At 44.2% G+C, this 12445-nt stretch overlaps 1 long non-coding RNA gene across 1 annotated transcript; it reads left to right on the top strand.

The window, feature by feature from the left end:
- Positions 1–3763: 3763 nt before the first annotated feature.
- LOC144110170 (uncharacterized) lies at positions 3764–12158 on the top strand. The gene is made up of 4 exons (XR_013309740.1): positions 3764–3886; positions 7378–7416; positions 7580–7628; positions 12014–12158. It is a non-coding gene; the product is annotated as an uncharacterized LOC144110170 (long non-coding RNA).
- The last annotated feature ends 287 nt before the right edge of the window (positions 12159–12445 follow it).

Below are 12445 nucleotides of genomic sequence, written 5' to 3'. Positions count from 1 at the left end.
ACGCTTTTCCGACACTTCGTAAGTGTAATATCCCCGCCCGCTAAAATGCGCCGCGTTGGAAGCAAGAAGCACGCTTTCCGGAGACTGCTCGCAAACGAACTGCCCGACAACATCCTCAAGCTTGTGCCCGCATATATCATGAAGAAACTTCCTACTATACTTCGCATTGCAGGAAATACTGAAATATCAATATGGCCTCTCCGTGGTGGCCACTGAAATGTTCGTGACTAACTATAATTTTATTCGCCTCCCTAGCATTCATTTGGTGACGGTGCTCTCGAAAGGAAAAATAGCATATGAAACATTCACCCGGACCAGAGTTGATTATGCAGCTGATATATGAAACCATCACTAAGCATACCTAACACTTTAGAAGCCATTCAAAACCGAGCAGCACGTTTCATATCCTCAAATTACAACAGACACGACAGTATATATCACAAGGATTAAATTTGCGCTTAACATTCAGCCACTCGAGCAATGACGGAAAATCGCACGACACTGCCACTTCCATAATTTATATTACAATTTTCTTGATCTTCGTGACATATTATTACTATCTCTCGTCAGAACATTGCTTCGCTTTTTAACCTCCTCCACATTCAACGTATCCAGGGATCGACATTAGCATTTCATAAATTTTTTCTCCCAACTGCAATAGAAAACTGGAACCTGCTACCCGACTACATTCTAAATGAGCGAGATTCTACTAAATTCCGACAGGCATCAACTAATCCCTGTACTGAATAAAAGTTATTGCCCATTTGTCTCAAAATGATGTTGATGATGAGTATAGACACCTAATTTTGGTGGCATGTTTTCTTATCTACAATGATACGGGAGACACTACAACGCATGAATCACCATGTGGTATTCACCTATGACCGCTGAATAATTTGTAATCAGATTTTTTCTGTCATGCTGTTTCGGTTTCAACAGCCTAAAGATGGTTGCCACGTCAAAGAGTGCTTTTTTGTCACGTGAGGCATGAAAAAAAAGATCGTTCATAAAATCGCTGCTTCATTCTTTAATTTGATGAAGTGCTGAAGGCAGCCTTTCTAAAGAGCCGGTATGACAACGACTTTGGAAGCAACGATTACATTGCAGTTTTTCATGTCTCACGTGACCTGTAAGCACACGTGGACGTTACAGACCTCATTCGGCTGCTGATTACCGAAACCAAAACAGCACGAGAAAGAAATGCGATTATAAATTATTTAGCGGTCGTAGGAGGATATCAGATACTAAAATCCATGTAGAATAAAGCCTGACGCATCAACAAAAACAACAAAACATGCACCCAAAAGTTTGTTGTCTATATTCCTTTAAAAATAATTTCCAGAGTAATCGCAGGAAGAATATGAAACCTATTGGCCGGAGCCAATGAGAAAAGAAAGCAACAACAACAAGGCAACAACAATGAGAAAAGGCAACACGAAAGAAAAACAGCGCCAGCAGCAAAGCTCGCAGCCTCAGTTACTCATAGCGGCGCCGTCAAAAAGCACGCGACACTGTAGCCGCCTATGCGGCGTCTTGGGCAGTGTTGCCTAAAATGAAGGAACGGCGGATGCAGGCGATTCGGCATTAAATAAAATTTAACAAGGGGTCAATAGAAATAGACAACAAAAACAAAATGGGGCCTCGTTCCGTCATGGTGCACAGTGCATTCACTGGCGATAAGAGTGCCGCTTCGTCGCGACTGTCAATAGCAGAGCAGCCAAACGCACAATAGACAGTTATCAAGCGTGACAAGAGCCTGCGCGAGAGCGACTGCGAGGTTTGTTCTCACTCTGGGCACCCTGGCAGCAAGCGAGCATCACTAAGGGGCGCGAGATAACCAAGATGACAGCTCAGCGCTGCGGCACCACAACCGCTCCGCTGCCCTGAGCGCTGGTGCATTTACTTTTCCGGCTGGTAGTACATACAGTGACGAGTAAAAAACGTTAGCACAATGACTCCACCGGACGGGCGAAAATCACGCCGCGCGGCTGGCGCAGCGCCGTGCTTTCAGAACACACCCGGCACTTTAGTTATCGCCGTGTTCGTAACCGCAGAGCACAGCGTTGCTATCTCCTACTCAGGTGGTACGTCACTAGCGCTAATCTTTTTTTACTTCCGACTGTTCGTCCGCTTACTAGAAATCGAAAAATGAGCCTAATAGTGTTAGCGCACTAAAACCCAAACTCGAACTCTGTAAGGCTGTCTACCTTTCAAATACGCGTACATTGACCCTGCTGCGCTAATCTTAGTGAAAGAACACTTCAAAAACGATCCGCCAGAAGTTTACGTCATTAATACTTGGGATAGCATAGAAACCTGGAAGATAGTTCTGACGTAGGATAAAACAAAGCGCCCCAACGGAACGCTTATGGGTTACTTGAAGCCACAATTCTTCTTCAAGTGCTCTTTTCCGCATTATCTTGGTGGTGCAAATGTCGCCGGTTAAGGTTATCGCAGGTGCACGACGCCACCTGCAGATGTGTACCTTTTACTCAAGCCTCCTATAAGGAAGTGGTAGGGTTTTAACGTAGTTCTAGCGAGAAGACGTGTGAAAGCATGTGTTCGTTCTTCGCCTCGTCTTTCTGGCATCTGCATGTGCACCCGACCGTGATTCTCGCTCTTCATCATCGAACCCTCTCTCCATTCGGCGGCAGATGGCGCGACGCCCTCCTACCATTGACTACAGGTGGAGCGACGCTCCTCCGAACTAACACGAGGCTACACGAGTTACTCATGTTTCAAACAATAGTCTTGGTATGGTTTTCACCCATTAAGTAGTGCTTAACTAGTGCGACAAACGGAAATTCGACGCGGGTTTGATACACAAACTAATTTAAAAAATCAAGTGAATATTGGGACAAAATGAACCAGGCGAAAATAATCGCTCCTATGAGAGCACACATATAGAACCTGTGCTACGCTTTCCTAGGAAGCAAATTATGCGTACGGATTATCAGTGCACACATGCCCAGAAAATATTATAGAAAATCTTCTCTAAGTTTTTTAAATGGCATGCTCGAATGGCATGTGCAGGCATTTAAAGCAACCTATAAAGTGGCGTGAAAATTAGAACAACAAATATCTGATTTATTTGGTTTAACATCCCAAAGAGACTCAGGCTATGAGGGACGCCGTAGTGAAGGGCTCCGTAAATTTCGACCACTTGGGGTTCTTTAACGGGCTCTGACATTTCACAGCACACGGGCCTCTATAATTTCGCCTTCATCGAAATTTGACCGCCGCAGCCGAGATCGAACCCGCGTCTTTCGAATCAGCAGCGAGCAACTTAACCACTCAGCCACCACGGCAGCGAGGAATATCTGATGAGCATATGCCTTTACAGAGAAAAAAATCGGCGCCCAGTAGAGATTGCCCTCTCGAATTAAATCAAGATGCCCTATGCATAATGCAGTTCGACGTTTCAAGTACTACACGAGTTAGCATGCTAAATGACAGTGGTAGATGTAAAGCCTAATGATGAACCATATCTCATGCATCCAAGCCATATCTGCATGACACACCTTCCTCGAGTGTGCATCTCATAGCGGGCAACTAGCATGAGCAATGGTCACAAAACACCAGGAGAAAAATTGTGACAACTAAATGTGCGCATAGAGGCTAATAATGCTTTGTTTATGAATAACTTGAAATAACTTTACTAAGCAGTGTTCCGTTGCGATGTTAAAGAGATGTGCAAATGACTGACAGTGGAGAAGAATTAAGTAGTATCCGGTTCTTGGTTGCTTATGCCAAGTCTAACACCAGAGGAAGCAGGTGTTTCGGTTCTCTATCAAAAATCCGCACTGCACAACAATCTCCATGCTCTTGAGATGATAGCAATAGTTCTGGTCTTCTGCCTTATTGCGAATTTGATTGTTCCTTCGAGGTAAGCTTTACTCTTTATCATTTCAATCAAGCAGTCCACTAGTAGGCCAAGATATTCATAACACCAAAGCAGAAGAGTCCTGATAAGAAAGTATAAACAATATTTTAAAGTTTATAAACTCACGGTAATCGTTTAGCCAAGTGTTAGTAAGCGTGCGAAAATTGCCACAATATGATACACAAGGTAGAATTTAGCAACAATTCCTTCTTTAAGGTATTAGAAGGCGGATATTGCAAATATTTCGTGACACTGGAGAACAGAGTTATCTAAAATACTGTAGCCTCGTCGCGGAGTCTAGATGTAAACACGTAAGACATTGAAGAAACAGCGCTCCTCATTTTAAGACTGATCATAAAAGGTGGTCGCTGCACTCTGCTGTTGGTAAGGCGCATAACTGCTGGGCAGGATACTGCTTCACCCGCTTCAGTTCTGCCATGCAATCATGCAATCTGCGCAAAGGCTTCTTTGGTTGGTTTTGCAGGTTGAGTATTCACCGCCAGGTGGAGCTCCTCCCCGAACTAAGCTTGGTGTCGGTGTCTGGCACTTCTTTCGCTGCCTGGAGCCCTATAATGCCCATGCACTGCTTTCCGGGATTAGGGACGCGTTAGGCCTCTTTCGCACCTTCTTGGGCACCTGCACAAAGCGGGAATTGGCGATGCTTGCATAAATTCTTCTGATTCATCCCACACCATATCACGACAGGATGGGCGGCGCTATACCGACTGATGATTTTGACACGAAGAAAGATCAGTTGAGAGGAAAAGAGGACAACGCTTTACGAAATCAGCACAACAGACTGCCATTCTTAATGAGAATGTGTGACAGTAGCTCAGTGTGGCAAAGACATCGGGGCAGAGATGACATGCTCACGCTGGTATCCGTTAGAATTCCGCTTATTCTATTTCGTGGTACTATTTCGCAGAAAATTTCAGAACCAGTGAAAAAATACCTCTCTGGGAATGTTTTGGGCTTGTTCTTCCTGGCTATGAAGGGAGGATTCCGATGACTTTCTTTCCCTCATACTCTCTGACGGGTGCAAAGAAAGCGGTTTCTCTCTCTCTCTCTCTGAGAGTGTTCTTTGCATTCGGCTTCGGGTTCGAGTTTAAGTTCGGCGTGATGTTCGGTGTTGTTGCCAGACTTTGTGCGAATAAATGTGCCGACGAGCGGGAGGAAAAACATTTTATGTCGGAAAGCAAGTGCCAACTTTCTAAAGTTCAGCCTTTCAAACGGGATGTGAGCTGCATTCTTCGTCATTCAAGCTCTTTGATAGCTGATGTTTCGCGCGCGCTAAAAAAAAAGTGCAGTTTACATAGGAGCTATATAGCATCTTGTCCCTGCTTACTACACTCATTTTCTATTACCAGCAGTCGCATCGATGTCCTCTTAAGTAAGAAATATAGTCATTTCCACTGCCTGAGTACCAGCCACGCAATAGAAGAGATAACAGCCCAGAAATAGGGAATTATTATCTATCTCTTACCCAAAAGAATCACCATTAGTTTACATGAACATGTAATCTTATTTCCTTAGCAGAAATTATTGTTATTTTTTCCCAAGAAATTGCCCGCTAACCTCACGTTTCATGCTAAGAGTTCGCGAGTACATGTTTTGCCCTTCATATATATTAACATCGTTTTCCGCATTTCATTCTTGTCTACTTTGTAGCTTCCCGTGTCTCATTTTATTTTCTCCCCGTTTTCTTATTTAAGTACCGGATAAAGGTGTTAGCGTTAACCTACAATATAATCCTCGGATGGCCTTTTTCTCTGAAGTACGTTATCGTGCTGTGAAATGCCCTACGGTGTTCTGCGAATTACAATGTGAAACAGGAAAAAAACTGGTCGAACCCTTAATGAGTTTCGCTTCGTTTATCTCTTAGTTAAATATTTTTAGACTGCAATATCGAATACTATATTTATCCACAGAAAATCGCCACTTTCATTCAGTCGTCAATTTAAGGCACTCATGAAGCACTAACATGTAAATTATTGAACAGCTCTTGCTAAAGCGCACAGCATACGTTTACACTTAACAAAAAAGTGAATGAACTGTAACTGGCGACAGCTTTCTCCTGACAACAAACCGAAGGCTAGTGGAGCGGAGCTTCCTTGACTACGTCATTGTGCAAAGAGTTCGGGCTGAGGACGCTCTGCCTGGGTGCCCGGAGCGATGCTATCTACGCGGTATCTCCAAACTGTTGCTGGTTCAGTCGGTGCCTTTTATGGAAGCTTCTGGGAATTAGGTGCGCATAGCAAATTCGTTGTAACCAAATGAAAATGAAAATTGGTTTTTCAGGAAGGAAACGGCGCAGTATCTGTCTCACATCTCGGCGGACACCTGAACCGCGCCGTAAGGGAAGGGATAAAGGAGCGAGTGAAAGAAGCAAAGGAAGGAAAGAGGCGCCGTAGTGGAGGGCTTTGGAATAATTTCGACCACCTGGAGATCTTTAACGTGCACTGACATCGCACAGCACACGGGCGCCTTAGCATTTTGCCTGGATAAACACGCAGCTGTCGCGGACGGGTTCGAACCCGGGAACTCCGGATCAGTAGCCGAGCGCCCTTACCACTGAGCCACCTCGGCGGGTCGTTGTAACCAGTAACCTGCTTTTTGCTTGAATATGAACGTCGATCTGTGGCAGCCACGTTAGAAATACGCCTCACAACTGAATATTGGCGACGTGCCATTTTTAAAAGAAAAAGTAATATCTTGGATATATTCGTCTACTTCGGTAGGTAGGCGTGTTTAGGTTCCGTACTTTCCTCTCCACAGCCAAAACGGTTGTTGCGTAATAAAGATTCGGCGAAGCCGCAGTTATAAATAAAACCTGAATGTGGAGGTTTTTTTTTTGCAAGAGATGCCTGTTTGTGTCAGCCAATCTGTCGTTCTTTTCTTCCCTCAGAGCAATGCCCGCCGTGGACGACGTGCGCTCGGTAGCGTGAGCGATAACGGGGTGTGGTCCGGGTGGTTTCGAACAGCGCCAACCGCGATTAAGTGCGAAGAACGTATTTATCTGCCCTAATTAAAACCTACAAGCCCTGCCTGCAGAAGGACGGTAAATAATAGTTAACTTCTTTGAATGACGTGTCATTTCCAACACCAGCCATTTTTATATTTAAATAAAAAAAAATGGCTGTGGTTTAGCTCTGGTTAAACCTGGAGTGACGCGATAGCTACGGCTTGCCGAGTGAAACTCCCTGGCTGCGCTGTGGCGGCGCAGCCAAGGGGCGGCGGCGCAGCCACGGGGTGGCAGCGCAGCCGCGGGGTGGGAGCGCAGCCGCGGGGTGGGAGCGCAGCCACGGGGTGGCGGCGCCGCCACGCTGAAGGCTCGAAATTTTACCGTAATGTAGCTCTCGCTACAAAACACTGTCAATTGGAAGTGATTCTATCAGATAGTCAACCGCTTCGTTGAAAACAGCCACATTAGGAAACTGCCATAACTTTGCAGTAACTGAGCTCTCTAATTTTTTATTACGGTCACCTCTTTTCAGATGCCAGCCTTGGGCGCTCCCAGAACATGGAAGACGACCGTAAGAACCATAACGTGAAGCGTTTAGCTACACGACATAGTACTTTTCATGAGGCCAGCGTTATGGAGAGGGAGAATTTGCAGCACTATTCTAAAGCAAGCTTAAAGCCAATTTGCGTCAATGGTATATTACCAGCACTCTTATTGCAGTCTTCTATTTTCAGAACCACTCCTCGCTCCGTGATAAGACAAACTCCTTTTTGTCCTCGCTGGGTAAGTGTTTTTTTCTGCGAAACTCCGTTAGCTTGGTATAAAAGTCAAATATTCACCAACTCAATCAAGCCTCCACGCTCACGCATTAAGCCTCGGCTTCTCCGAAGCATTCGTCCGGTTTCTCACCATTGGTGCCTACACCTTCTAGAAAAGTTCAGTTTTCTCCGTGGATCGGCTGTCGCTTAGGTATGGTTCCGTTGACGTCAATAATCAACTCGCTCTTTTCCTCTCTTGACATCAGGTCTCGTGTACCCCAGGGCAGTGGGCTCTGCCTCTTGCTTGTTCTTACAGTCTGTAAATTATTTATTGAGCTGAGTAATTTCTCAACCTTAATTACTTTCTATAGATCTGGTATAATATCGTAAGAGGACTAATGATATAGACCGACAGTCACTTCTTCAGAGGACATAACGCGGTCACGTCATAGCGTTAAGGCGTAGCCTAAATGAAGAACTGTTTTTGGTAAAAACTCAGGGGCCTAATTTTTTCTTTATGGTATGCAGTGCTTGCGTATACCATATCACATAGCCGAAAAATATATTGCAGTGCAGTTTATCTGTGTTCAAGTTGGTAGTTATTATTGGTTCTTGCATAAACATGTGTATTTGGTTTATGGTTTATGGGGGTTTAGCGTCCCAAAGCGAGTCAGGCTATGAGGGACGCCGTAGTAAAGGGCTCCAGAAATTTCGACTCCCTTGGATTCTTTTACGTGCACTGACATCGCACAGTACACGGGCCTCTAGAATTTCGCCTTCATAGAAATTCCGTCGCCGCGGCCGGGAACGAACCCGCGTTTTTCGGGTCAGCAGCCGAGCGCCGTAACTACTGAGCCACCGCGGCGGGTCATAAACATGTGTATTGATCTTCATCTGCTTATTTAGTACGCAAGGTAACTTATATAAAATATAGTATATAATTCCTTCTACACAGTGAGAGGGTAATACTTGCAGTCTGTTCTTTATCTTTTTTCTACGGCATGAATGGTTTTCATCGTATGTGTTCTGCCAAGCCAAGCAGGCTTAATCGTAGACTAAAGTTGTGGACTATTATAATGTACCTGACAGTCTGCAAGAAATGTCAGTAGCGTTTCAAGCCCTGGTTTCAGATGTGTGCACGAGTTTAAAGGTTGGTGAGGCACCATGTTGTTTATCCCATTAACTTAATCTCATTGTAGTTGTGTATAAATAAATTTTTAGTCTTAATATCATCCAGCACACCACTGACCTGACCTTGTTTTGCGCACCCAATTGCTAAGCCATTACATTGCATATATTTCATTAGGTAGAGTTCCTAAATATGTTTAGGCTCGTAGAGAACAACAGCTTGCGCGGAGTGTGCAGCAGAATTTTTGCAGAACCTCACCACCGGAAGTTTCTTGGTTGCTGAATTTCCGCAACTTCTGTGCTTGAGCTGGCTAGAAAATTTGTTGGCTGGCACGGAAATAGATATGACATCGGCCAGATATTTTGTGCGAATTCCGCATTATCTCCCAAAAGTTAAAAGCACTTTTTGGATCCATGGCACAATTTCTTCGACCCATTGGCAAAAATTGCGGCTCGTGGAACTCCAGCTATTCAAACATTGCATCCATGACAATATCATCACTTGGAAATGCCTGCCCTTAAAGCGCACCTGCTTGACAGAAAACAATGGTTAGGCTTAAGGTGCCAAAATCAACCGTATTTATTAAGCCGACTTGGAGTTTTTTGTAACTTGAAAATTTTTTACAATCTTGATTAGTGAGCCATGATTCAACTGCAGTCTGTATTTAAGCAGTGTGACACAGTGGTCACGCAACAGCAGGAATGCTTTTTTTGAAAATTTCCGGATCGCCTTGATTCTATAACTTGTGGGAGGCACTGGAACTGCCCCGAGTAATATTGAATAATATTGGTCAGTATTTTTGGCAGGTAAATGATGAGAAGAGTTTGTGAGTGTCACAAAAATGTTACGCCGTGATCGCCCGCGAACGGTGAGCTTCCTGCCACTAATGACTTCTTTGTACGAGTAGAAACCCAGAACCCCAAGTTCGAGTAATTGACTTATCTCAAGTTTCATAGAACCGTGTGCGCAGACCCTTTGAGCATGCCTGTCGGCTTGTGAGTGAAGAATTGATGAGATGCTGTGCCTTTCGGCAATCCGGCGTTATATTTTCGTGTACTTCTCTGATGTTCGCCTCCTGGGACGTATTCTGCGGACACGCAATACACGGCTAATTACTGACGCCATCTAGAACATATTCTAATTTATTCACAACATCTTCTAGCAATTAGATTACGACAGAATGACACCTACAACGCATTCTGCAACTCCCCAAGTATATTATATGCCGTCAAAACCTTGCGCACCACGATGGATAGTGTTGCGCAAAAAAAAGAGACATGTAGAAAGGCACGCGCGACTAAAGCCTGTCACCATTTTTGCGCTGCAGTTCCCGTCATGAACTATTATAAAGAAGCCCAACTTTAAGCGTTGCTTTAGAGAACAGCTAAAGGATATCTGCTCTTCGGGTACCTACCCCTCCATGCAGCCTAAAAAATGAGTAGTGAGGCAGGACTGAAACGGCAACACGCATATGCTTCGACTTTGTACTTTGCTGCAACATATTACGTTACAACCAGTTACCCAGTAGCAAGAGCCTGGCTAGTAGCCTTCTGCAACCAAAAGTAGAAGGGTAAAATATTTTGTTTGCCGACATGCGCTTTCCGCGTTTCGTTGTCATTGTAGCTGTACGGTAAAAGGGGTATAATATCAAAACGTGCATTTTGGCTGCAAGTAAAAATAAGTATTTCTTTTAATATGGTGCAAATTCATGCTAAATAAAAATATAGATCACGTTCAGGCCTAAAACTTGAAACTTTTAAGCCGAGCATGGTAGCGGAAAGATGTTCAACTGACAAACGGGAGCCATGTTTTGGCCCGAGCGTATTGCGGGTTCAAGAACATGACAAAAGACATTCGTGTATAGAGATATTAGAGCCTATATATCAAGTTGGCTGGTAACTGCGCGTACTTTCTGCCCCATAAATTTGAATAAAGGCATTTCTTTTTTGGTGCTGAGGTGCAAAGTAAAACCCTTGCCTTCCTCCCATGTCGTACTTAGCATTGCAATGCGATTTTTAATGGCATCTTGCGATGATTCTTTTCTTCAGGTAATGTCCTCGTCTCTTCACTTTCCAACCATTACTTGCAAACACGTGTCGAGAAGCGACGGAGAGCTTTTGCCAGTACTAGTGACGTTTTTTTAATACTTATTTTATTGTTTTTACACAAGAATTGTACTATGAAAAAAGGGCACTGAGAATTTTGTTACCGCCTCTACTATGGTGCCAGCATAGCTTAGACAGCGCCGGAAAGAGTCAGGTTTCGATTGAAACAAACATTTTTAGGTATCGAAGGATATCACATATAAGCGAAAGAATATGAAGCACTAGAAAGATGGCAAATAAAAGAAAAACATAATAGGGCATGAACTACTCGCAGATAAAAGCGTTGCATGTAGCGCTTGTGGCCCTAAATATTTTAGAACTTTGAATCCAGGCTTTATATAAAATGTGCGTATTGCTAAAATATTCTACGTGGTGAAAAATGTTGGCAACTCTCAATTACAGCTTCTCAGAACCAGCTGGTTTATCTCTTCGATTCAATCTCCAGGGTGACATACTTCTATTAGCCAATATATCTTTGGATACCTCTTCCGAGAGAGGACAGTAAGCTAACTGCGATAAAAATTTTCAAGTCTATGACACCCCCTTTCTTATAAACGTATCAAATATTGAACACTGCTCCATTCCAGCAGTACCCTTAAGGTAATGGAGCGTTGCGTGCAGGAAGCGGATATTTTGGCAAGCAGTTCTGCTCCATCCTTCAGCAGATCTGTGGTTGCATTGTCCTTGATAGCCGACGTTACCTTATGTCTAGATTGTAAAGCTTTGAATTTCCTCCTTTGTTTTCCGCGATGTATACTTTATCTCCGCCGCACTGGATCCGTCCGTATTATAACGATCAACACGACCACTCAGGGAAGATAGCGATGACAAGATGACTTTTTCAAAATATTGGGAGGCACGTTTTTCGGTAATGACATTTTTTCTGATAATTTTATGTGAAGAAGTATGCAGGATGCAGGGCTGGGCATGTGATTGCGAATGCAAGATAACCGCTGGGGTGGCACAAGATTAGGTGGGCGGATGAGATTAAGAAGTTTGCATGAATAGGGTGGGCGCAGCTGGTAAAAGACAGGAATAATTGTAGAGACATCAGAGAGGCATTTGCCCTTCAGTGGGTGTAGTCAGGCTTAAGATGAGATAATGATGATGATGCAGGATGCTGTTTTAATTGTCCCGAGTAACGTGAGAACTTTTATCGCTTTTTTCTCTGTTCAGTGCAAACCCCACAGCAGACCAGGACAGCAATGTGAACAGGGCTGTGTGTGCGTGGAGCGGCTTCCAGGAGCGGGCCGATCGACTCCGCTGCCTTGCGTATGGTCTCCAGCTGCCGGATTGAAAAAATACCGTCCACATGCCGAACAAGTGCACGGTACTGGTGTTCGCAAAGGGCGGCCCACGTGAAAAGACAGCAATAAAGATGCAGTCTTCACCACAACTAACGCTCCTGGTGTAGGGCAAGACAATGACTGTGGGCGCATAGGTTTGAAGCATCGAAAAGGTCACTTGATTTGAGTTCATATTGCCATGAATATTTGTAGTGTTTGTTTGTTCATTTTTAAAAGCTGCCGCCAGGCCGCTTTATTACTTTGTTTGTGGATGCAAGACGCGACCAGATTTATCTCGATTGATCGCATCCAGGCGGACCCG

Source organism: Amblyomma americanum, chromosome 11 (genome assembly GCF_052857255.1).
Source record: "Amblyomma americanum isolate KBUSLIRL-KWMA chromosome 11, ASM5285725v1, whole genome shotgun sequence".
NCBI classification, from domain to species: domain Eukaryota; kingdom Metazoa; phylum Arthropoda; class Arachnida; order Ixodida; family Ixodidae; genus Amblyomma; species Amblyomma americanum.
The sequence above is the reverse complement of the archived record's forward strand: the minus strand, read 5'-3'. Positions and strand labels throughout refer to the sequence as shown.